The sequence below is a fragment of the Pleurodeles waltl genome, chromosome 7, assembly GCF_031143425.1.
Source record: "Pleurodeles waltl isolate 20211129_DDA chromosome 7, aPleWal1.hap1.20221129, whole genome shotgun sequence".
NCBI classification, from domain to species: Eukaryota; Metazoa; Chordata; class Amphibia; order Caudata; family Salamandridae; genus Pleurodeles; species Pleurodeles waltl.
In genome coordinates this window covers 770,357,769-770,380,195 of record NC_090446.1, presented here as the reverse complement: position 1 = coordinate 770,380,195, position 22,427 = coordinate 770,357,769, and positions in this window count along the sequence as shown.

The following is a 22,427-nucleotide window of genomic DNA, read 5'->3' as shown; positions in this document are numbered from 1 at the left end:
TGACCGGAGCACAGGTGCTTTTGGCGTTGAACAAAGAAGATTGGATGGTGTCTGTCGACTTGCAGGATGCTTATTTTCATATCCCGATACTCAAGTCGCACAGGAAGTATCTCCGGTTTGTGGTAGGGTCGCAGCACTATCAGTTTGCGGTCCTCCCGTTTGGTCTTACTTCAGCACCTCGAGTCTTCACAAAGGTGATGTCAGTGGTTGCGGCAGAGCTCAGAAGGAAGGGGATAGCAGTATTCCCTTACTTGGACGACTGGTTGATCAAAGCCAAGTCCCCGGAGCTTGTGTCGTATCATCTGCAGTCAACAACCCAGTTGTTGTTCGACCTGGGCTTTTCGGTGAACGTGCCCAAATCTCACCTGGAGCCCTTTCAGCGCCTCCTGTTCATAGGGGCAGTACTGGATACAACATTGAATCGAGCCTTTCCTCCGCCTCAGCGGGTTCAAGATATTCAGGAATTGGTTCCAATGTTTCGAAATGGATCGGTAGTTCCAGTCCTCAAGTTCCTTCGTCTGCTCGGTCTGTTTGCCTCCTGCATACTGTTGGTCACGCATGCTCGCTGGCACATGAGGGCTCTTCAGTGGTGCCTCCGAAGGCAGTGGTCTCAACACAAGGGAGATCTAGAAGGTGCGGTCAAGATCTCCAGAGATGCTGCTGTGGACTTGAAGTGGTGGATTGCGAGCAACAATCTTTCACAAGGAAAGCCGTTCGCTCAGTCGCCACCAGTGGCCACGGTCATAACGGATGCTTCCACTCTAGGGTGGGGAGCTTATCTGGGGGATCTGGAGATCAAAGGACTTTGGTCTCCAGAGGAACAGATGTTTCATATCAATCTGTTAGAGTTACGGGCTGTACATCTGGCTCTCAAGGCCTTCCTCCCATCCCTTTGTGGTCAGTCGGTACAGGTCCTGACGGACAATACTACCACGATGTGGTACATAAACAAACAGGGAGGAGTAGGGTCGTACCTTCTCTGCAGAGAAGCTCTTCGACTATGGTCCTGGGCAAAGGATCATCAGATTTGCTTGGTAGCAAATCATTTGGCCGGGGTCTTGAATGTACGTGCGGACAGTCTCAGTTGCCAATTCTCGGCCGACCACGAGTGGCGTCTCCATCCAGATCAAGTCAGTTTAATCTTCCAGATGTGGGGGTTTCCTCGGATAGATCTGTTTGCCACTCGGGAGAACGTGCATTGTCCGTTATTCTGCAGCCTCCAGTATCCGGTGCAGGAAGCATTGGGGGACGCGTTTCTGATAACCTGGTGCGACCAGTTGCTTTACGCGTTTCCCCCCATACCCTTGATTCCTCGAGTGTTGAGGAAGATTCGCCAAGACCGGGCCCAAGTCATCTTAATAGCTCCGGATTGGCCAAGGAGGGTGTGGTACTCCGACCTTCTCCAACTCTCACTGTGCCCTCCGCTCCGTCTCCCTCTCAGGGCAGACCTCCTCTCGCAGTCGCAGGGGCAGGTTTTACACCCCAACCTCCAGAGTCTACACCTACATGCCTGGAGATTGAACGGGGCAACCTGAGTTCCTTCTCTCTCCCGCCTGATGTAGTGGATGTTATATTAGCGGGCAGGCGACACTCCACTAAATCTATCTACGCTAATAGGTGGTCTAAATTTGTTATGTGGTGTGGGGAGAGACAGATTGATCCCTTACATGCTCATCTGTCGGACGTCTTGTCTTTTGCTCTGTCTCTAGCGCAGAAGGGTTGTGCGGTGGCTACCATTAAGGGTTATTTGTCAGCTTTGTCAGCCTTCATTTGTCTTCCAGATCAACCATCGTTATTTAAATCCCCTATTGTTCTCAGATTCTTGAAAGGTCTTCTAAATAAATATCCTCCAAAACCATTCGTTATGCCTCAATGGGATTTGTCCTTGGTCCTCACTTTCCTTATGGGGTCCCCTTTTGAGCCTATGCATTCTTGCCCCTTAAGGTATTTGGTTATTAAAACAGTCTTCCTGGTGGCTATAACTTCTGCAAGGAGAGTGAGTGAGTTGCAGGCCTTATCGGTAAAACCCCCTTATACAACTTTTTATGGGGATAAGGTGGTGTTGAGGACCAAGGCTGCTTTCCTCCCGAAGGTTGTTTCACCCTTCCATTTGGCCCAGACAATTACTTTGTCCACGTTCTATCCTCCGCCTCATCCTTCAAAGGAGGAAGAGAGACTACATCGCTTGGACCCAAAGAGGGCGTTAAGCTTCTTCATTGATAGAACAAAGGATTTCAGGCTGGAGGATCAGCTGTTCATCGGATACGTGGGCAAGAGGAGAGGAAAGGCAGTCCACAAGAGAACACTCTCCAGGTGGGTTGTTCTTTGCATTAAAATCTGTTACTCTTTGGCAAAGAAGGATCCTCCTGATGGCATTAGAGCTCATTCCACCAGAGCTAAGTCGGCCACTTCGGCCTTGGCCAGAGGTGTTCCTGTGGTCGACATCTGCAAGGCCGCAACTTGGTCATCCCTTCACACTTTTGCGAAACATTACTATTTGGACTCTGAGGTCAGAAGGGACGGCCATTTTGCACGGTCAGTGCTGCAGGATTTCTTGGTTTGACCATTTCGGCACCCACCACCGGGAGTGGTACTGCTTTGGGACTCTATTCATTAGGTGAGGAATCCACAGGTAGTTGTATCCATCAGAAGAACGAGTTACTTACCTTTGGTAACGACTTGTCTGGTGGATACATTAGCTACCTGTGGATTCCTCACGGTCCCACCCGCCTCCCCGTTGCCTTTCTGGTCTTACCAAGTAATCCTTGAGTGCGCTCCTCTTGGTCTTCAAGATTGCAATAGATGATGTATATATGGATACTTGTATATATTTATATGTATATACATATATGTATATATCTTTGTGTATATACATGATTTGCATATATTTGTTGGTTAAAAAAAAAAGAGAGTTATATTAAATCTACAGCCATTTTATTGCAATGTTGTGTATTTTACAATGTTATGGGATGTTGCCTTGCTCTTTCATTGCATTGGGTTGTTGTTCTCATGCACGTAAAAAATGTTGGTACTGACGTTGGCACGTCGGCGAGGACCTCTTATTGCCTGTATGACGTCAGACGGCGTCGCGTGGGCTAGAGTGACGTCCTCGTCGACGTGCAGAGACTAGGAAGAAGATTTCCGTCGAATGCTGGCGCCATGGGAGTATTCATTAGGTGAGGAATCCACAGGTAGCTAATGTATCCACCAGAAAAGTCGTTACCGAAGGTAAGTAACTCGTTCATTACTCGCATCAAGAACGCTATTACCAACCTCCTCAGCCAAGAGACTCTATACAGATGCCTGCCTCCTTAATCCAGGACTTACAATCAATGTTGCAGGATTATAGGAGGAGGTTCCCAGTTACTGCAGAAGATCAACCACCACCACCAGCTTCTCCTGTTATACCAAGAAATGTCCCTCCACCTCCAGCTACTCCCAGGATGACACCTCGTTCCGTTTTAGCTGCCCCCCCTGGAGATGAAGGTTCCACTTCAGGGGAAGAAGAGGAAGAAGGAGAGCTATCTACGCCACAGCATCCCACTGAGGAATGGGATGACTACTTAGCCCCCACTCCTTCTCCACCACCTCATTGTCCTTCAGATTCTCCACCCGATGATGTAGGTGGTTTCCACAATCTGATGGACAGGGATGCCGCACGCTTCCACCTTCCAACATCTGTTTCACAGTCGGAATGCTTCCTCCAAGATTTTAAGGAACAGTCAAGGAAGTCTGTAAGGGCCATTCCCATTATTGACTTTATATGGAGTGAGGCTGCCAAGATCATGCGTAACCCGGCAACAGTCCCACCAGTGCCACAAAAGTTGGACAAAAAATACAAGGCAACTCAGGACTCTCCGGCATGTCTCACTGGTCACCCAAAGCCAGATTCTGTTATTTCTCAAGCGGCTCAAAGGTGTTCTAAGAGCTCTATCTCTACTCCTCCAGATAGAGAAGGAAGGAGATTAGATAATGTGGGCAAAATATTCTCCTCCATGTCAGCAATTACTGTTAGAGCAGCAAATTCCTTTGCAATCCTAGGTCGTTATGACCGACAAATGTGGTCAGATATGCAGCCTTTCATTGATCTCATCCCTGAAAACAAGCAAGCAGAGGCACGGAAGATCCTCCAAGAATGTGAGTCTACGTCAGAGGAAATATTCGTCTGCGCTGTAGATATAGCCTCCACCGTCTTTCGTCAGCTGGCTAGTGCTGCGGTGTTACGCCGCCAAGGTTGGCTCAAGGCCACATCTTTCGGACCGGAAGTGCAGTCCAGAATTCTCGACATGCCTTACGATGGAGAATCTCTCTTCGGCAAGCACGTAGATGACGCTCTGCAGGTCATCAAGACCGACACAGACACTGCCAAGTCCCTAGGTACCCTGCAGTACCGGAAACAGCCCTTTCGGGGTGCAAGAGGAAGAGGATTTACCTCATTTCTAGGTTCCTTTCACAGGCAATATCAGCAACCCCAATATAGGCCATCCTATCAGCAGCAGTATAGGCAACCATCCACGGCCTCATATGCCAAACAGGGAGGAAAGAGAAGACAGGGTTCACAAAACAGAGATCAACCCAGAAAGCAATGATCATCACCAGGCACCAGCTATGCTTCCCCAATGTTTACACAATCAACAAGTAGGAGCAAACATCTCCAATTACATCCAGGAGTGGAAAAACATAACATCAGACAAATGGGTGCTGGATATAGTGACGAGAGGTCATTCCCTGGAGTTCATACAAAAACCACTGCATCATCCACCAACAACATCCAGACCATTCCATCTTCGACTACTTCAGCAGGAAGTATTCCTTATGCTTGCCAAGGGAGCTATAGAAAAGGTTCCAGTTCAGCAAAAAGGTCTTGGGTTCTATTCCTGTTTCTTCCTGATAAAGAAGAAGTCAGGGGAATGGAGACCGATACTAGATCTCAGGAAACTCAACAACTTCCTTCGGAAACAATCTTTTCGGATGATCACGCTGTCGGATATCCTGCACCTCCTCAATCCTGGAGATTTTATGACAACAATGGATCTCCAGGATGCTTATTTCCACATACCAATACATCAGAAACATCGCAAGTATCTCTGCTTTACTGTAGCCGGTGCCCATTATCAGTTCAAAGTTCTCTTATTTGGTCTGAAGTCAGCTCCACGAATCTTCACAAAATGCCATGCCCCAGTCGCAGGTTTTCTCCGCTATAGGGGTTTCCAGGTGTTTCCATACCTGGACGACTGGCTCATAAAAGCTCCTTCTTCACTACTAGCCTCCAGGGCTACAAACGCTTGCCTGAAGTTATTCCGCAGTTTGGGGCTAACAGTAAATCTACAGAAGTCGGTCATTCTTTCCTCATGCTGGAGAGTCTTCCTGGGTGCAGAATTAGACACAATCAAAAACAAAGCATACCTCACTCCGGCACAGCAGCAGAAACTAACCAACTTAGCTGTCAGTATTTCCAGAGAAACGTTCATTTCAGTGCGACTGTTCAAGTCACTTCTGGGCATGATTTCCTCAGCCATCGTCCTAGTTCGACTGGCAAGATTGAGAATGAGACCGTTACAAGAAGAATTACAGCTCCAATGGACCCAGTCGCAAGGGTCCTTCGACGACTTAATAACTGTTACGCTAAAAATTTGCCAGCCGTTGAAGTGGTGGTCCCAGACCAACCATCTCTCCCAAGGTCTTACTTTTCTAACGCCAATAACAGATTTTATCATCACCACAGACGCTTCCTTGGAAGGCTGGGGAGGCCATTTAAAAGACATGCGCCTTCAGGGAAGATGGTTGGATCTTCAGGAAGGAATGCACATAAATCTGTTGGAATTAAAGGCGATCTACCTCATGCTCAAGGCTTTTCTTCCACGCATCGCAGGGTCCTCAGTGTTGGTCAGGACGACACAACAAGTATGTTTTATATCAACAAGCAGGGAGGAACAAGATCCCTCTCCCTCTCAAGGGAAGCTCAATCTCTTTGGGACTGACTCACACTGCACAATATTCGCCTCAGGGTGGAGCACCTGCCAGGGGTCAACAACGCCCTAGCGGATTCTCTCAGCAGAACGGACGACAACTGCCACAAGTGGGAACTCAACCAGAAGATACTCGACTGCATTTTCCAACGATGGGGTCAACCGATCCTAGACTTATTTGCCACCAATCTGAACGCCAAATGCCAGTTCTACTCCAGTCGATACCCACTCCCGGGGTCGTAGGGAAATGTTCTTTTGATGAGATGGTCTGGGATCTTTGCCTATGCTTTTCCCCCCATCCCGTTGATTCCCAGACTCCTCAGGAAGATGAAGTCTGAATGCTGCAGGGTCATTCTCATAGCACCCAGATGACCCAGACAGTACTGGTACACGGAGCTTCTACTCCAGTCCGTGTCCAATCCGATGCGCCTTCCCTGCAACCACGACCTTCTCATGAAGAATCAGGGTAAAATTCTTCATCCCGATCCAACATCTCTTCAATTGCACGCTTGGCTCCTGAGTTCCGAGAGTTTCAGGGTATGAACATTGATCAGGAATGTAGACTGATTTTATCTAGGGCAAGAGCGGAGAGTACAAATAAGACATACAAGCTCAAGTGGAAGAGATTTTGTGTTTGGTGTTCTCAGAGCAAATTCCACTCTTTACAAATTAAGCCTAAACAAATTCTCTTGTACCTTCTCACACTCTCAAAGGCTGGTCTTTGCCATGCATCCATCAAGATTCATCTGGCAGCTATAGCCTCTTATAGGCGCTCTGCTGATATGCCTTCAATCGGCTCATCCAGAATCATTAAGCAGTTCATGAAAGGCCTCTTCTGCACTTTCCCTCCGGTGCCTCCGCCAGAGTGGCATCTGAATATAGTCTTGTCCCAGCTCATAAAAAGCTCCTTTCGAACCTATTCACAGGGCGGATTTCAAGTACATCACATTGAAGGTGGCAACCCTGCTTGCACTCACTTCCACCAGGAGAGTCAGTGATATACAGGCTTTTACTACTAAAGAACCTTTTCAGTTTTTTTCGGATGACTTTGTTCTGCGCAGGACCAACCCCAGATACATTCCTAAAGTGCCATCATCATTTCATCTCAATGAGCCCGTGATACTACGAACCTTTTTCCTAAATCCAACTACAATCGCAGAAAAAACTCTGCATTCTTTGGACATCAAAAGATGCCTCAAATTTTCCCTTCAAAGTACCAAACAAATCAGAAAATCAGATCAGCTCTTGGTATCTTATTCTCTTGGACGACAAGGAACAGGGGTCACCAATGCCACTATAGCCCGGTGGATTGCCTCTACAATTCAGTTCTGTCACACCAAAGCAGGAAAACCGTTGACTAGGCGCCCGAGAGCCCACTCCACGAGAACAGTCTCCACATCGGCTGCTTTGTTTCAGGGTATTGCCCTGGATAAAATATGCCAAGCTGCGACATGGAAGACTACGCACTCCTTTACGTAGCACTATTGTTTGGAGTCCTCGCAGAGAACTGACTCTCTAGTTGGACAAGCTGTTCAACGTCATCTCTTTCATTAAGGTGAGACCTTTCCTTGATTGTCTAAAAAGTGTTTTATATGCAAATAGTCTATAATTGTTATGCATTATAGTTTTGACAGGCTTTTATATCTTTGTATATATATGGATATTTAAAATATATGTATACATATATATATATATATATATATGTATATATATATATATATATATATATAAATCTATATATATATATATATTTATGTAGATTTGTTTGAAGTTCATAATACAAGATTTATGAGCTAGCTATTTGATAACATGTTTTAGAGGATTTCTATGCTCGCATCCTCCATCCACTGCGAGTATAACGTTTGTCAACAGTACTGCTGGCTATTCAGATTCAAGCATGTGAATTTATGAAAGATCCAGTAATGGATAAGAAAACAAGTTACTTACCTGTAACTACAGTTCTCTTCCAGGGGATCCTCATCAAAGTCATAAACATTGAATATTCCCGCCCTTGTGCGGGGACCCCGGAGCATATATAAAATATACACATCATACATGTGCAACAAACAGTCATGCAGGCTATCATGTTAAAAACAGGCTAAAAAGCTTTATTTCTATGAATTTTTTTATTTATTTTTTTTTATTTTAAAGACTACAATAGAGCATAAATATGTACCCAAGCTCCTAAAACTAGGCTTAGGGAAGTAAGCAGCAGCAAACTCTAGAGAAAAAATAGAAAAAACTGCATTGAAAAACAATGAAGCATTCTTAGCCAATAGGCTGCATGCAGGTTAACACAGGAGAACCATAAAAACTTTGGCACCGTGCCTTTAAGACCCTGAGCACCTCCAGTATCCCACCATGCCTCAGGGGTGAAGGAAAGGTGACAGTTGGTTCACAGTTAGGTCAGTTCTTTTTTCCGGCTTCTTCTGAGAGGATCCTGGAGCATTGAGCTCTCAGTTTTTCTGAGTTTTTCTCAGAAAAATTCTTTAAAAAAGCGTTTTTTCACTTTTCACTCGACAGATAACATCTTTGTCTGAGATAGGAAGGTTTTTTCTGACAGAAAAATGCCTTCACTTTTTGTCAAATGCCCTGCTTGTGGGAAGAAGAAGGCCCAGTCAGATCCCCACTCTCTGTGCATAGTGTGCCTGCCTCAGAGTCACTGCCCTGACACTTGTAAGTACTGCAAGAACATGTCTAGGAGGACTCTGAAAGACAGAGAGAAGATCCGTCTTCATGGGCTTCAGGAGAGGCAAAGAACTTCGTCCTCCTCACTTCCCAGACAGCCAGAAGGCCATTCTCAGGAGAGAATGGCCCGATCGACGTCAGCAGGTAGGAAAGTACCTGTTTGTTCACCGTCGACGTCGTCGCTTCCACCGTCTCACCGGCATAGATCGCCGTCGACGGCGACACACCCGACGTCGAAGGGAACGGCGTCGAAGGAACATCAGTGCAGGGGCAGGTCTCCGTCGACGGCAGCCCGCCGATCGACGTCGAGCCATCGCCGGCGTGCCCGGTCGCCGCCAAAGGCTGTGCGCCCCATGACGTCAGGACACACGACATCGAAATCACCACGACGGCACGAGAGACATCCGCCGTCGACCTCCCATCGCTCCACGTCGAGGCACACGACGGCGAGCAGGTCAAGGTCCAAGGATCGCCGTTCGGCGTCAAGGCACTCTGCGTCGAGGCGCCCAACGTCGAGGCACTCAACGTCGAGGCAAGAGCAACCGGCTGGGCACCTTTCGACGTCGAAACAACCATCGACGTCGACTCAGGTTTTACCTGTCCCACAGGGAGCAGAACATCGCCCCACGCCAGACAAGGCGCCATCTCCAGTGGTCTCCATACCGAGCGACTCTTCTCGGTCAAGAGCGGCATCATCTGGGCATGTCTCGCTCATCAATCTATCTCCGAGATGGCTGGAGAGCCTCAACAGACCAGCGGCCTCCCCAGATTCGCAATATTCGCGAATGTATTCACCTACTGCCTCCCTGCCAAGAACGCCATCACCGACAGCCAGGGCAGAACGGGCTCGTTCTGCTCCTCGCCAACCGACCGCGGGGCCTAGACGCTCTGCTACAGCGTCTCGCAGCAGTTCTCGCTCCCATCGAAGATCCAGGTCTCGGTCAAGAAGAAGATCACCCTCTTGGTCTTCATCAGGTTCATCTGTCGGGCGTTACTCACCCACCCTGACAGATTCACCACCTGCTAGAGTCTCACCGGTGGATGACATTACCACATTCAACGAGGTGCTGCTAAGAGGAGCGCAAAAACTCAACATAGAGGTTCCAGAACCATCTACCTCCTCATCAGTCATCTTTGAGACTCTACAACAGAGATCAGCGTCGAAAAAGTTGCTGCCTCTAGTGCCTGGTTTGTTGCAGCCAACCATGGACACTTTTCTGGCCCCAGCCTCGCTTAAGTCTGCCCCGGCTAGGATTCTCAAAAAATACAAGGCTCCAGAACAGGACCCTTTGTTCCTCAGGAAGGATCTGCCACCGGACTCGGTTATAATAGCTGCCGCCCGAAAGACCCACTCGGTGGCATCTTCATCCACGATACCCCCGGATAAAGAGAGCAGGCATCTAGACTCTCTGGGGAGAAAGATATGCGGGACGGCGGCTTCGGCAATGAAGGTCTCCAGTGCGTCTGCGCTCCTGGGCAGGTATGATAGTTCTCTGTGGGACTCCCTCAGTAGATTTACAGAAAAATTGCCCAGAGAGGACAGACAAGATTTCCAGGAGATACTACAAGAAGGATGCCTGGTATCCAACCAGGTTATCAGCGCGGCAGCAGATGGGGCAGATTTGTCTGCTCATGGGTACGCACATGGTATCTGTGCAAGGAGATCTTCCTGGCTGAGGCTCACTGGTTTGAAACAGGAAGCACAACAACGCATCCTGAATCTTCCATTTGCCGGGAACTCTCTATTTGGTGCCCATGCAGACGAAGAGATGGCCCGCATGAAGACCGAGGTGGATACCATGAGGGCGGTGGGCCTCGAAAGAAAGAAAGATTTCAGGCGGAGGTACAGGCCGTATGACAGGCGCCCTTTCCAGCAGAGGGTTCAAACCCCTCATTGGTCGCAAAGGTCACAGCAACGACAGGGACGCCCTCTTTTTCAACGGAGAAACACAAGGGAGCGAGGGTCAAGTAGACCTCAACAGTCCACTCCAAAAGCACCCACCAAGCAATGAAATCTCGCTTCCCTCGACACTGTACACCACTCCGGTGGGGGGAAGTATTACGGCTTATCTTCACGAGTGGCACTCTATCACAAGAGACAAATGGGTGCTCAATATTGTCGAACATGGCTATTCTCTTCTTTTCAAACAGCCTCCACCACGCTTGCCACCAACCAAAAACAATCCATCTCATCTCAGCTTGCTACGCAAGGAGGCTCTCGCCCTCCTGAAAAAGAATGCCATAGAAAAGGTTCCACCTGCACACAGAGGACAGGGAGTCTACTCCCGTTACTTTCTGGTGGGGAAGAAGGGTCGAGAGGGCGTTTTCAGGCCAATTCTGGACCTACGGCTGCTGAACAAATACATAAGGAAGCAGAAGTTCAGAATACTAGCGCTTCACCAGATTTTCCCTCAACTGCATCAGGGAGACTGGATGTGCTCCATCGACCTGCAGGATGCGTACTTTCACATACCAATAGCTCCCAAACATCGAAAATTCCTGCGCTTCCGAGTAGCGTTACAGCATTACCAGTTCAGAGTTCTACCCTTTGGCCTGAAATCTGCCCCAAGAGTTTTCTCAAAATGTATGGCAGTGGTGGCGGCGCATCTTCGAAGACAAAGGATATACATATATTCGTACCTAGACGACTGGCTACTGAAGGCTTCTTCTCCGGAGCAGGCGAGAAGCCATCGGGACATTGTACTAGGAGTTTGCGAAGCTCTAGGTCTTCAGGTCAATTACCAGAAGTCAACCTTGATTCCAACACAGAATCTACACTACCTAGGAGCTATCATAAACACAGAACTCCAAAAAGTGTATCCTTCGGAGGAACGACTATCCTCAATAGACAGAAAGTGCCAGGACCTGTTGAGAGCCAACGCACCTACGGCACGTCAGGTGACATCGCTGCTGGGCTCCATGGCATCGTGCATTTTTATTGTCCCAAATGCCAGACTCCACATGAGACCCCTCCAAGAGGCATTGGAGACCAACTGGAGCCAAAGAACAGGTCGCTGGGAGGACACGGTGCAGCTACCGGCGGTAGCACTTCAGTCATTGAGATGGTGGATGCACAGACCTCACCTGTCAGTGGGTGCTCCGTTTCACCAGGTGCTTCCATCCGAAACCCTAGTAACGGATGCGTCTCTTCAGGGTTGGGGGGCTCATCTGGGTCCTTTTCAAGCGCAGGGTCTGTGGTCAGACAAGGAAAAGCAGTACCACATCAATCTGCTAGAACTCAGAGCGGTCCATCTGGCTCTCAAGTCTTTCATACCGCTAATTCAGGGGAAAACTCTCTTGATACAGACGGACAATACAACCACGATGTATTACTTGAACAAACAAGGGGGAACGAGGTCCCTACCCCTATCGCGAGAGTCCCAAGCGATATGGCATTGGCTCCTGGCCAGAGGAATGTCAATTACAGCAGTTCATCTGCCAGGTCAGCAAAACGTGGAAGCAGATTTTCTGAGCAGACACCTGGAGGACGTTCACGATTGGGTCCTACACGGCGAAGTCGCAGAATACATCTTCGCGCAATGGGGTCGGCCTCAACTGGATCTCTTCGCAGACGAAGTAAACACGAAATGCCCAGACTTCGCATCCAGGTTCTACCGTCCGGGATCGCGAGGGAATGCCCTGTTGATCGACTGGTCAGGGATATTTCTCTACGCTTTTCCGCCGATTCCCCTCATTCCGGCAGTGATCAGCAAACTTTACAGATCCAGGACCAGAATGATTCTTATAGCGCCACAATGGCCCGACAATTCTGGTACACGGATCTCCTCAACCTGTCGGAAAAACCTCACAGGAGGCTGCCGTGCAGACCGGATCTTCTGAGCAGAATGGAGGGCAGGATTCTACATCCCAACCTACCCTCTCTGAGCTTAACAGCATGGCTCCTGAATTCCTGCAGTATGGGCACCTAGGGCTCTCGCAGGAGTGCATGAACATATTGAAAGAGTCCAAACAGCCTTCCACGCGGCGTTCGTACGCTTTTAAGTGGAAGAGATTCTACATATGGTGCTGTCAGCAAGGCCATAATCCCATACGGGCGCAGGAGGATGTCATACTGTCCTATTTGCTTCATCTAGCGAAGTCCGGTCTGCAGGTATCATCTATTAAGGTACATTTGTCTGCTATTACGGCCTATCGCAAGTCGCCTTCTCAGGAATCCTTCTTTACAAAACCTGTAGTCAAGGATTTCTTAGAAGGTTTGAAGAAAGTTTTTCCGCCAATTCGGAGACCTTCTCCTCCATGGGAACTGAACGTAGTCCTGGCAAAACTTATGGGCCCTCCTTTCGAGCCTATACATAAGGCCTCTTTACAACACCTTACGTGGAAGACGGCTTTTCTAGTGGCCATTACTTCAGCGAGGAGGGTCAGTGAAATCCAGGCCTTGTCTTCAAAAGAACCGTACACGGTTTTTCATGACAATAGAGTGGTTCTACGAACTCACCCATCTTTCCTTCCGAAGGTGGTGTCAGAATTCCATATCAATCAGACCATATCTTTACCGACGTTCTTTCCCAATCCGGAGACTCCGGCAGAGAAAGCATTGCACTCATTAGACTTGAAAAGAGTGCTGAAATTTTATCTGGACAAGACAAAATCGATTAGACACTCTAACCGCTTGTTTGTAAACTATGGTCATTTAAGGACAGGAGAGGCAGCATCTAAGCGAACAATATCAAGATGGATAGTTTCTTGTATTGTTAATACTTACCAGCTAGCTAATAAACAATTACTAGCGCGGCCTAGAGCACATTCCACAAGGGGAAAAGCGGCTACTGCTGCTCTCCTTAACAATGTTCAGATATCTGAGATTTGTAAGGCTGCTACATGGAAGTCTGTCCATACGTTTACAAGACATTACTGTTTAGACTCAGATGCAAGAGCGGATGCCCAAGTGGGGCAGGCCTCTCTAAGAAATCTATTTGCGTAAGACATATCTATTCCTGCACTTCTATCGGACAGTCCGCTGGGTTTAGGGATGGGCTTGCTAATCTATTCAATGTTTATGACTATTGATGAGGATCCCCTGGAAGAGAAGGATAAGTTACTTACCTGTAAATCCTAGTTCTCTTCCAGGGGTATCCTCATCAAAGTCATAAACAACCCACCCTCCTCCCCGGACGCACGTCTCCTAGAAGTGCAGGACAGACTGTGTTTGGAATCAGTTATACAAATTGTCACCGTAAAAAGAACTGACCTAACTGTGAACCAACTGTCACCTTTCCTTCACCCCTGAGGCATGGTGGGATACTGGAGGTGCTCAGGGTCTTAAAGGCACGGTGCCAAAGTTTTTATGGTTCTCCTGTGTTAACCTGCATGCAGCCTATTGGCTAAGAATGCTTCATTGTTTTTCAATGCAGTTTTTTCTATTTGTTCTCTAGAGTTTGCTGCTGCTTACTTCCCTAAGCCTAGTTTTAGGAGCTTGGGTACATATTTATGCTCTATTGTAGTCTTTAATATAAAAAAAAAAACAAAAAAAAACAAAAATATTCATAGAAATAAAGCTTTTTAGCCTGTTTTTAACATGATAGCCTGCATGACTGTTTGTTGCACATGTATAATGTGTATATTTTATATATGCTCCGGGGTCCCCGCACAAGGGCGGGAATATTCAATGTTTATGACTTTGATGAGGATACCCCTGGAAGAGAACTAGGATTTACAGGTAAGTAACTTATCCTTATCCAGTATTGGTATCTTTCATAAATTCTCATGCAACCCATCCTCCTCCCCTTAGACGCTCGCATTTCCTTTCAGGTTATAATCTTTTCACTCTTGTGCTAGAAAATCTGAGGGAAGGAGCTTCTCTTTAGAGTGTTCTAGAGGGTGTTGGTGCCTGATTGGCCAGCAGGCAGGTTTGGGTCCTTTTCACAAAAGGACTTGGATAGGCTATATGAGTGGCTGGTGTTTCCATTATAGCCTATAGGAAAAAAAAATATTTGTTAATTATTGCTATTTTATGTACCGTGGGACTCCCACTTCGACAACGGGGATGATTCAAGCATGTGAATTTATGAAAGATACCAATACTGGATAACTGTAGTTACAGGTAAGTAACTTGTTTTCTTTCCTACAACAGTGTGCCATTTTTGGCAGTATTCATGGAAAATCATACTTGTTCCTGAAAATAAATCCAACAGTTTTTTGGTTTGAGTAAAGCTTTGTCCTGCAATTTCTGTTCTAGCTTTCTGTTGGCCCTGAGTGACATTGGTTGTGTGCCTGCAGTTGTGTGGTTTGAGCCTGCTTGCTGCTGTGTGCTGTTGTTTGCAGTATCTGAGTTTGTGTGCAGTTCTGTTGTCCCTCAGGAGAAGGGTATATGTTGTGTGTATAGGTATGTGTGTGTGAATGCTATGGTGGTCATGCCATTGTGCGCTGTTTGGCATAGTAAGTATTTCTTAGTGTGATGTCCAATGTGAGCATGTACGGGTTTAGCCTGTCCCCCAGATCTGGCTTACCTATACATGAGATGTGTGTCATCGTGAGTTTTGTACATGCAGACACGGAGTGTGTTGAATTGTGCTAGCTTTGCATTTGCCTGTGCATGTGTCCATTTAGGTGTGTGTCCCTTGCAGATGGTTCCTGTAGAGGTACGTCACATGCAGTAGGAGTGGTATGTACTTTGTTGACTTTCCCTTCCCCATTGTTTAAATATGTATGGCAGTTCATTTTGGTATTGTTTGTCCCGAGACCCATGAAGGGCAATTTCCTGTGGAGATATTGTTTGTGGGTCATGTTCAAAGTGTTATGTGTCCCAGTGCAGTCTCCTTGCCTGTGTGTCCCAGATGGCCCCATCTAAATTGTGTGGGCATAGTTTTATGTTGTTCTTGGTGTATTTGTCTCTCTGTGTTTTATGCATGCCATTGTGCTTCTGATGTGCTGTGATGTGTGTAATATGTGTATCTGATAGAAACTTCTAGTTGCAGATTCCTTACCTTAGAATTTTCCCCCAGGCCTCAGACTGGATCCAGAGATTTTTTTTTCAAGTTATACCCTTGCGCGTCAGTAGGTGGCGTCGGTCGACTCCACGGGTGTTGTTGGCGTCGTAGATGCCTTGAGGATGTCTTGAGTAGTACATAGATGCTGCCTCAATGCATTAACATCAGTTCTTTTATTTTCACACCAAGCACCAAGCGCTGATCCAGAGATAGCTAGTTGACCGACTTCGACCGTTTTGTAGAGTTTTTTTTGTGAGTTTTTGGTATGTTGAGATGTCCCCAAAGACCAGTTCCAAGCCGTGCGAGGACTGTCACTGCATGATGTTGGTGACAGATCCACATCAGGTCTGTTTGTGGTGCCTGGAGCGCGACCACTAACTGAAGTCGTGCTTTGAATGCCGAGCCATGCGCCCGAAGGCCTTGAGGGAGCAGTCCCTCAAGCTCATGGCGGTCCGGCGCTGACTTCGCGTAGGTCCTGGTCTTGCTTGAGGGGAAGGTCTCGAGAACGCTTGCAGAGCCACCACCATTCTTCTTCCTCTGAATCTCTGGGCCAAGGTAAGAAGAAGAAGAAGTCAATGCAGTCCCGTCACCCTTTAACTTCACTCCGTCGCCCGGCTGATGTGGAAGGATACGGGAGGAGCGTCAACGTTCGAGGCCTCCGTCTTCGGAGCCTGCTTCTGGGCCTGCACTGCGCTTCCCTGAATTTCCGGGAGCCGGTGCGACCCCTGCCAATTAAAGGAGTTTTATGAGGCCATGCGCCTCATTTTTGGACAGGCCAACCCTGATACGGGCCCAAAGAGTTCGGTCGGGGGGCCTTCGGGTTCCGCGCTGGTGACTTCGGCTCTGGCCACTGAGGTCCCCTCTGGATCTGCTCTCAGATCCGCACTGACGCGGGTCGTACCACTGAGAACTTCCCCAGTCCGCCATCAACGGCGATTCGATCCTCATCCCCGACGAGTCAGAGTCGGAACAACGTCGACCGATGCCATCTGTCTTTGATGGGGCCTACTCACCCCAGGTCGGATTCGGACCGTTTTTCTTATGGGTCCGAATTCGGGGAAGGATTGGAGGGGTCCCTGGACCCTTATGAATACCAGGATGACCCTAATGTGGACTGGGCACAGGAGCTGGGTGAGGCCAGTGTCCTGGACAATTCTCCAGACGCTGGCATGCTGTCTCTTCCTAGCATGGCTACGGCGGACGGAGCAACATATTCTATGGTGGTCAGTATGGCGGCTGAGGTCCTTGGCCTTGATTTGCCTACTGTTCAGGTCCGATCAAATCTCCTGACGGGGGTGCTTCAGCCAGGGGCTTCCACATCTGAGCCCCTTCTACCATTCAATGAAGCCCTCACCAATGTCCTCTTGGATACTTGGTCCAGACCCAACACAGGGGCTCCTGTGAACAGGACAATCACACGCCGCCATCGGCCTGCCCTGAACGACCCTAAATTCCTGTCCCAAAACCCCACGCCTGAGTCTTGTCATGCAGGCTTCCTCTTTTTCTGGTGCATTCCCTTCCGGACAGGGAATCAAAATTCTGGAACTATTTGGGAAGAAGGTGTTTTCTACCTTCAGTCTTGCACTGCAGTCTGTGAACACCGCATGCCTTTTGAGCCACTATACCCACTCTCTGTGGGATACGGTCACACAAGTTCTGCTGCAGATACCGGAGGCAGCCCGTGCTATTGTCTCCCAAGCTGTCAACGATGGGAGAGATGCGGCAAAGTTCACAGTCAGATGTGGGCTGGACACAACCGACTCTCTAAGCAGATCGTTTGCGACTACGGTGGCCTTGAGGCTCCACACCTGGTTGCGTACTTCTGGGTTTTTGTGGGGTGTCCAACAGTCTCTCATGGCTCTCATCTTTTTGGAGACAAGGCAGACTTAGCTTTGGAGAGGTTCAAGGCTCCTGGGCTACGGCTCGGTCCCTTGGCCTTACCACTGCCCTTCGTCCCCAACAGTGTGCCTTTCACCCATTTCATGGTCAAGGAAGGGTTTCCCTGTCACGTCCCCATCCCAGCCACTGTGCCACCCATGCTGTTCAGCCGATGCATTTCCAGGGATGCGTAATCCCTGGCCATACAGGGCCATGGGCGTGGGACAGGGAACTAGAGGTCTGACCATTCTACCTCTGTCCGTGCTGCAGCCTCTCAACCCTCCTAGTTCGTCGCCTCACTCTGATCCAGTTAGTGGCAGGATGCACCATCACCTGCCCCACTGGGAATCTATCACTACGGATAGGTGGATTTTGCAGATAGTTCGGAGGGGCTACTCCCCCCCTTTCGAATCAGCCTCACCGCCCATGCCTCCATCAGTCAGCCATATTCCAGAGGATCATTTGGCACTTCTCCGCCAGGAAATCGTGGCTCTCTTGGCCAAGGGAGCCAATGAGAAGGTCCCTGTGCCAGAAGTAGGTCATGGTTGTTATTTCCGCTACTGTCTGGTGCCCAAAAAAGACAAGGGCTTATGTCCTATCCTAGACTTTTAGGACCTCAATTGCTTCCTCAAGAAGGAGAAATTCAAAATGCTCATCCTGGTTCAGGTCCTGTCTGCCTTGGACCCAGGAGACTGGATGGTAGCGTTGGACTTGCAGGACGCTTATTTCCAAATTCCCATCCTGCCTGCCCACAGACATTACCTGCGAATCGTGGTAGGTCACAAGCACTTTCAGTTTACCATGCTCCCCTTCTGCCTTACCAGCGCCCATTGGGTGTTCACGAAAGTGATGGCGGTGGTTGCAGCTAATCTGCACCGGTTAGGGGTTTCAGTCTTCACCTAACTCGGCGACTGGCTGTTGAAGGTGGACTCGCCCCACAAAGTCGCCTCCCACCTTCAGACTATGGCGAACCTCCTGCACACGCGGGGTTCACTATAAATGTGCCAAAATCACACCTGACTCCCTCTGAGGCGCTCCCTCTATCAGAGCTGTTCTGGACACAGTGCAGCTTCAGGCTTATCCGCTCGAAAAGCGAATCCAAGATATTCAGACTTTGAGTCCGTTCTTTCAGCCTCTGTCTAGGGTTTTGATGTGACTGACTCTGAGGCTGCTGGACCTCATGGCCTCCTGCATCCTGCTAGTGACAGATGCCAGATTGCATAAGCGGGCTCTGCAGTGGAACTTGAAGTTTCAGTGGGGCACAGCATCAGGGAAATCTCTCTGCCATGGTCCAGATCTCAGAGGGGACTGCGAAAGACCTGCAGTGGTGGCTTTCCAATCTGCATTGGGTCCACGGCGATCCATCTCCCTGGAGAGGCGGAGATCAGAGGCCTCTAGTCTCCAGCGGAGTCTGGGCTCCATATCAGTCTTCTGGAGCTCTGGGCGATCAGGCTTGCGTTGAAAGCATTTCTTTTCCCTCTCAAAAGGAAAGTAGTGCAAGTGTTCATGGACAACACTACCACCATGTGGTACTGCAACAAACAGGGCGGAACAGGGTCCTGGACCCTTTGTCCGGAGGCACTACGCCTCTGGCCATGGCTGGAACATAAGGACATTACCCTGGTGGTTCAATGTCTGGCAGGGCTCTCTGAACGCCAGAGCAGACGAACTCAGCAGTCAGTGATCAGCTGATCATGAGTGGCATCTCCATCCGGAGGTGGAGTAAAGTCTCTTTCAGCAGTGGGGAAAGCCTTGGTTAGATCTGTTTGCCTCCGCTGAGAACGCGCAATGTCAGCTGTCTTGCACGTTGGAGTTTCCAAGGCAGCACTCACTGGAATACGCTTTTTGTCTCAAGTGGAACTCCGGCCTCCTTTACACCTTTCTACCTATACCACTTCTGCCCAGAGTTCTCAAGAAAATCAGGAACGACCGGGCCTAAGTTGTCTTGGTGGCTCAGGACCGGGCATGGAGAGTATGGTATCCAGAGCTATTGAGCATGGCCACCGACGCTCCACTCAGACTGCCTCTTCGGGCGGATCTTCTGTCGCATCAACAGGGGATGGTTCTCAACCCGGACCTGTCCAATCTCTGCCTTCATGCGTGGAAATAGAGTGGCAGCAGTTGACGGCTTTTGACCTTCCACTCGAAGTCTGCGATGTTATCATGGCAACCAGGTGTCCCTCCACCAAAACGGTATACAAGATGGTATACATTATGGTTGGCATAGGTTTGTGGCATGGGGTATCAACAAATCTGGTGATCCCCTCACTGCTCCTCTTTCTGAGGTTATTTTGTTCATTCTTTCTTTAGCCCAGCAGGGCTCTGCTTTGGGCACGCTTAAAGGGTTTTTATCGGCCATTTTGGTCTTTCTTAGGTTACTCGATCAGCCCTCACTTTTTAAGTCTCCTATTGTCAATCAATTCCTTAAAGGCTTAAAGGTCTCACCCACTTATTTCCTCCCACTCCAATTATCATGCCTCAGTGGGACCTCAATCTTGTCCTTACTTACCTAATATGTACTCCTTTTGAGTCGATGCACAATTGCCCTTTACGGCTCCTCACTTTCAAGACTGTCTTTCTTGTTGCCATCACTTCTGCTCACAGTAAGTGAGCTTCAAGCTCTCTCTTCAAAGCCCCCATTCTTGTCAGTGCACCCTGAAAAAGTGATGTTGCGCACTGTAGGAAGTTGGCTCTGTATATACTGTCTCAAAGTGAGAGATAGTGTGCACAGAGTCCAAGAGTTTCCCTTAGAGGTTGATAATGGCAACCTTTGATAATACTAATGCTCTATTTTGTGGTAGTGTGGTCGAGCAGTTGGCTTATCAGAGGGTAGTGTTAAGCATTTGTTGTACACACACAGGAAATAAATGAGAACACACGCACACACCTTGGTGTGGTGCCCTGTCTGTCTACAGTTGTGGCATCATGCCTTAGTGGCATCCCAGTTCTTACCCTGGTGCCCACCTTTGTTTTGGGTAGTGTCTTGGGGCCCACCCATCTGGACTGGTTTTTTGGGGGCCTACAGAGGACTCTATTTCTTTATTTCTAGTGTCACCCTCTTTCTCCTGGGGAGGCTTTGTAACCCCTTTCTTCTGGTCACCCCCAGAGGAAGTTTTGGTTACCCTAGTCTTGACCCAGTGGACTACCTTCTTTCCCAATTCTTGGGGAAAAATTGGACCTAGGTCTACCAGATATTGATGCAACTGTTCATTGAAGCAGTTACTTAAAATGAGTTCTTTCATAAACAAATTATAAAGCCCATCATAGTCATGCACTTCATTTCCAGTTACCCAACCATCCAGTGTTTTCACTGGGTAGTCTAAAAAATCAACCCAGGTCTGACTGGAGGTTTTGTGAGTCCCCCTTGAAGCTAATTCTATACTCATAGTTGAGAATCCAAAGCCCTCAATCAGGGTAGCTGTCATGAGGTCATAAGATTCTGAATCCTTACCAGAGAGTGTGAGGAGTCTATCCCTACACTTCCAAGTGAACGTTTCCCAAACGAGAGATCCCCATTGAGATCTGCTTACTTTTCTGGTTGCACAAGCCCTCTCAAAAGCTGTGAACCATTTGGTGATGTCATCACCTTCTTCATATTTGGTTACAGTCCCTTTGGGGATTTTTCGGATGTCAATTTTCTCTCTGACCCTATTTAATTGATGCCACTACTTATGGGAGTTTAACCAATTTCTTTTTTTCCCCTTTTCATGGCTAGGAGCTGCTTCTCCAAAGCTAATCTCTTGGCCACCCTGGCTAACAGGATGTCCTCTTCATTGCAGCTATCCTCAATGCTTACAGAGGTACTGGACTCTCCTGTGGAAGAACCAGGCCCTCTGACTATGATTTTTGGGTACAGGGTTCTAGGAGCCCTGTCCTCCCTATTTAGGAAAGGAGGGGGGAGATATTCCTCCTGTTCACTAATTTCCCCATCTAAAGGAGTATCCTCCTTATCAGAGGGGTGGTCCTTTGTGAACTCTGCCAAGAGCTCCTGGAGCTTTGCCTTGGTAGGGTTGGACCCACCAATGTAGGAAGTTGGCACTGTCTATATTAACTCAAATTGAGAGCTAGTGTGCACAGAGTCCAAGGGTTCCACTTAGAGGTTGATAGTGGCAAAAGTAGATAATACTAATGCTCTATTTTGTGGTAGTGTGGTCGAGCAGTAGGCGTATCAAAGGTTAGTGTTAAGCCTTTGTTGTACACACTCAGGCAATAAATGATAACACACACTCAAAGACTTGACTCCAGGCCATTAGGTTTTTATATAGAAAAATATTTGTTTCTTAATTTATTTTAGAACCACAAGATTCAGAATTTAGGTAAGTATATAAATTGTAAGGTACTTCACACAGGTAAGTATGCAACTTTGAATTAAAACAGTAATGTACACAGTTTTAGTGAAACTGACAATAAGCTATTTTAAAAGTGGACACTGCAAAAATCAACAGTTCCTGGGGGAGGTGAGTAATAGTTATTTTCTCAGGTAAGTAAAGCACTTACAAGTTCAGTCTCCTGGGCATAGACAGCCCACGGTTGGGGGTTCAAGTCAACCCTAAACACCCAGCACCAGCAACACAGGACCAGCCAGATGCAGAGGTCAAAGTAGGGCCCAAATAACATAGGCGCCTATGGAGAACAGGGGTGCTCCGGCTCCAGTCTGTTAGCAGGTAAATACCTGCGTCCTCGGGGAGCAGACCAGGGAGGTGTTGAAGAGCACTGGGGAGGGGTCCCAAACAGGCACACAAAATACACCCTCAGCGGCACAGGGGCAGCCGGGTGTAGGGTGTGAACAAGGCATCAGGTTGTAGATAGGAATCAATGGAGGGACCCCGGGGTCACTCTGGCGATGCAGGCAGGGCACAGAGGGGCTTCTCGAGCCAGCCACCATCTGGACTGGGATAAGGGCCATCTGCTGGTCACTCCTGCACCGGTGGTTGGTTCCTCT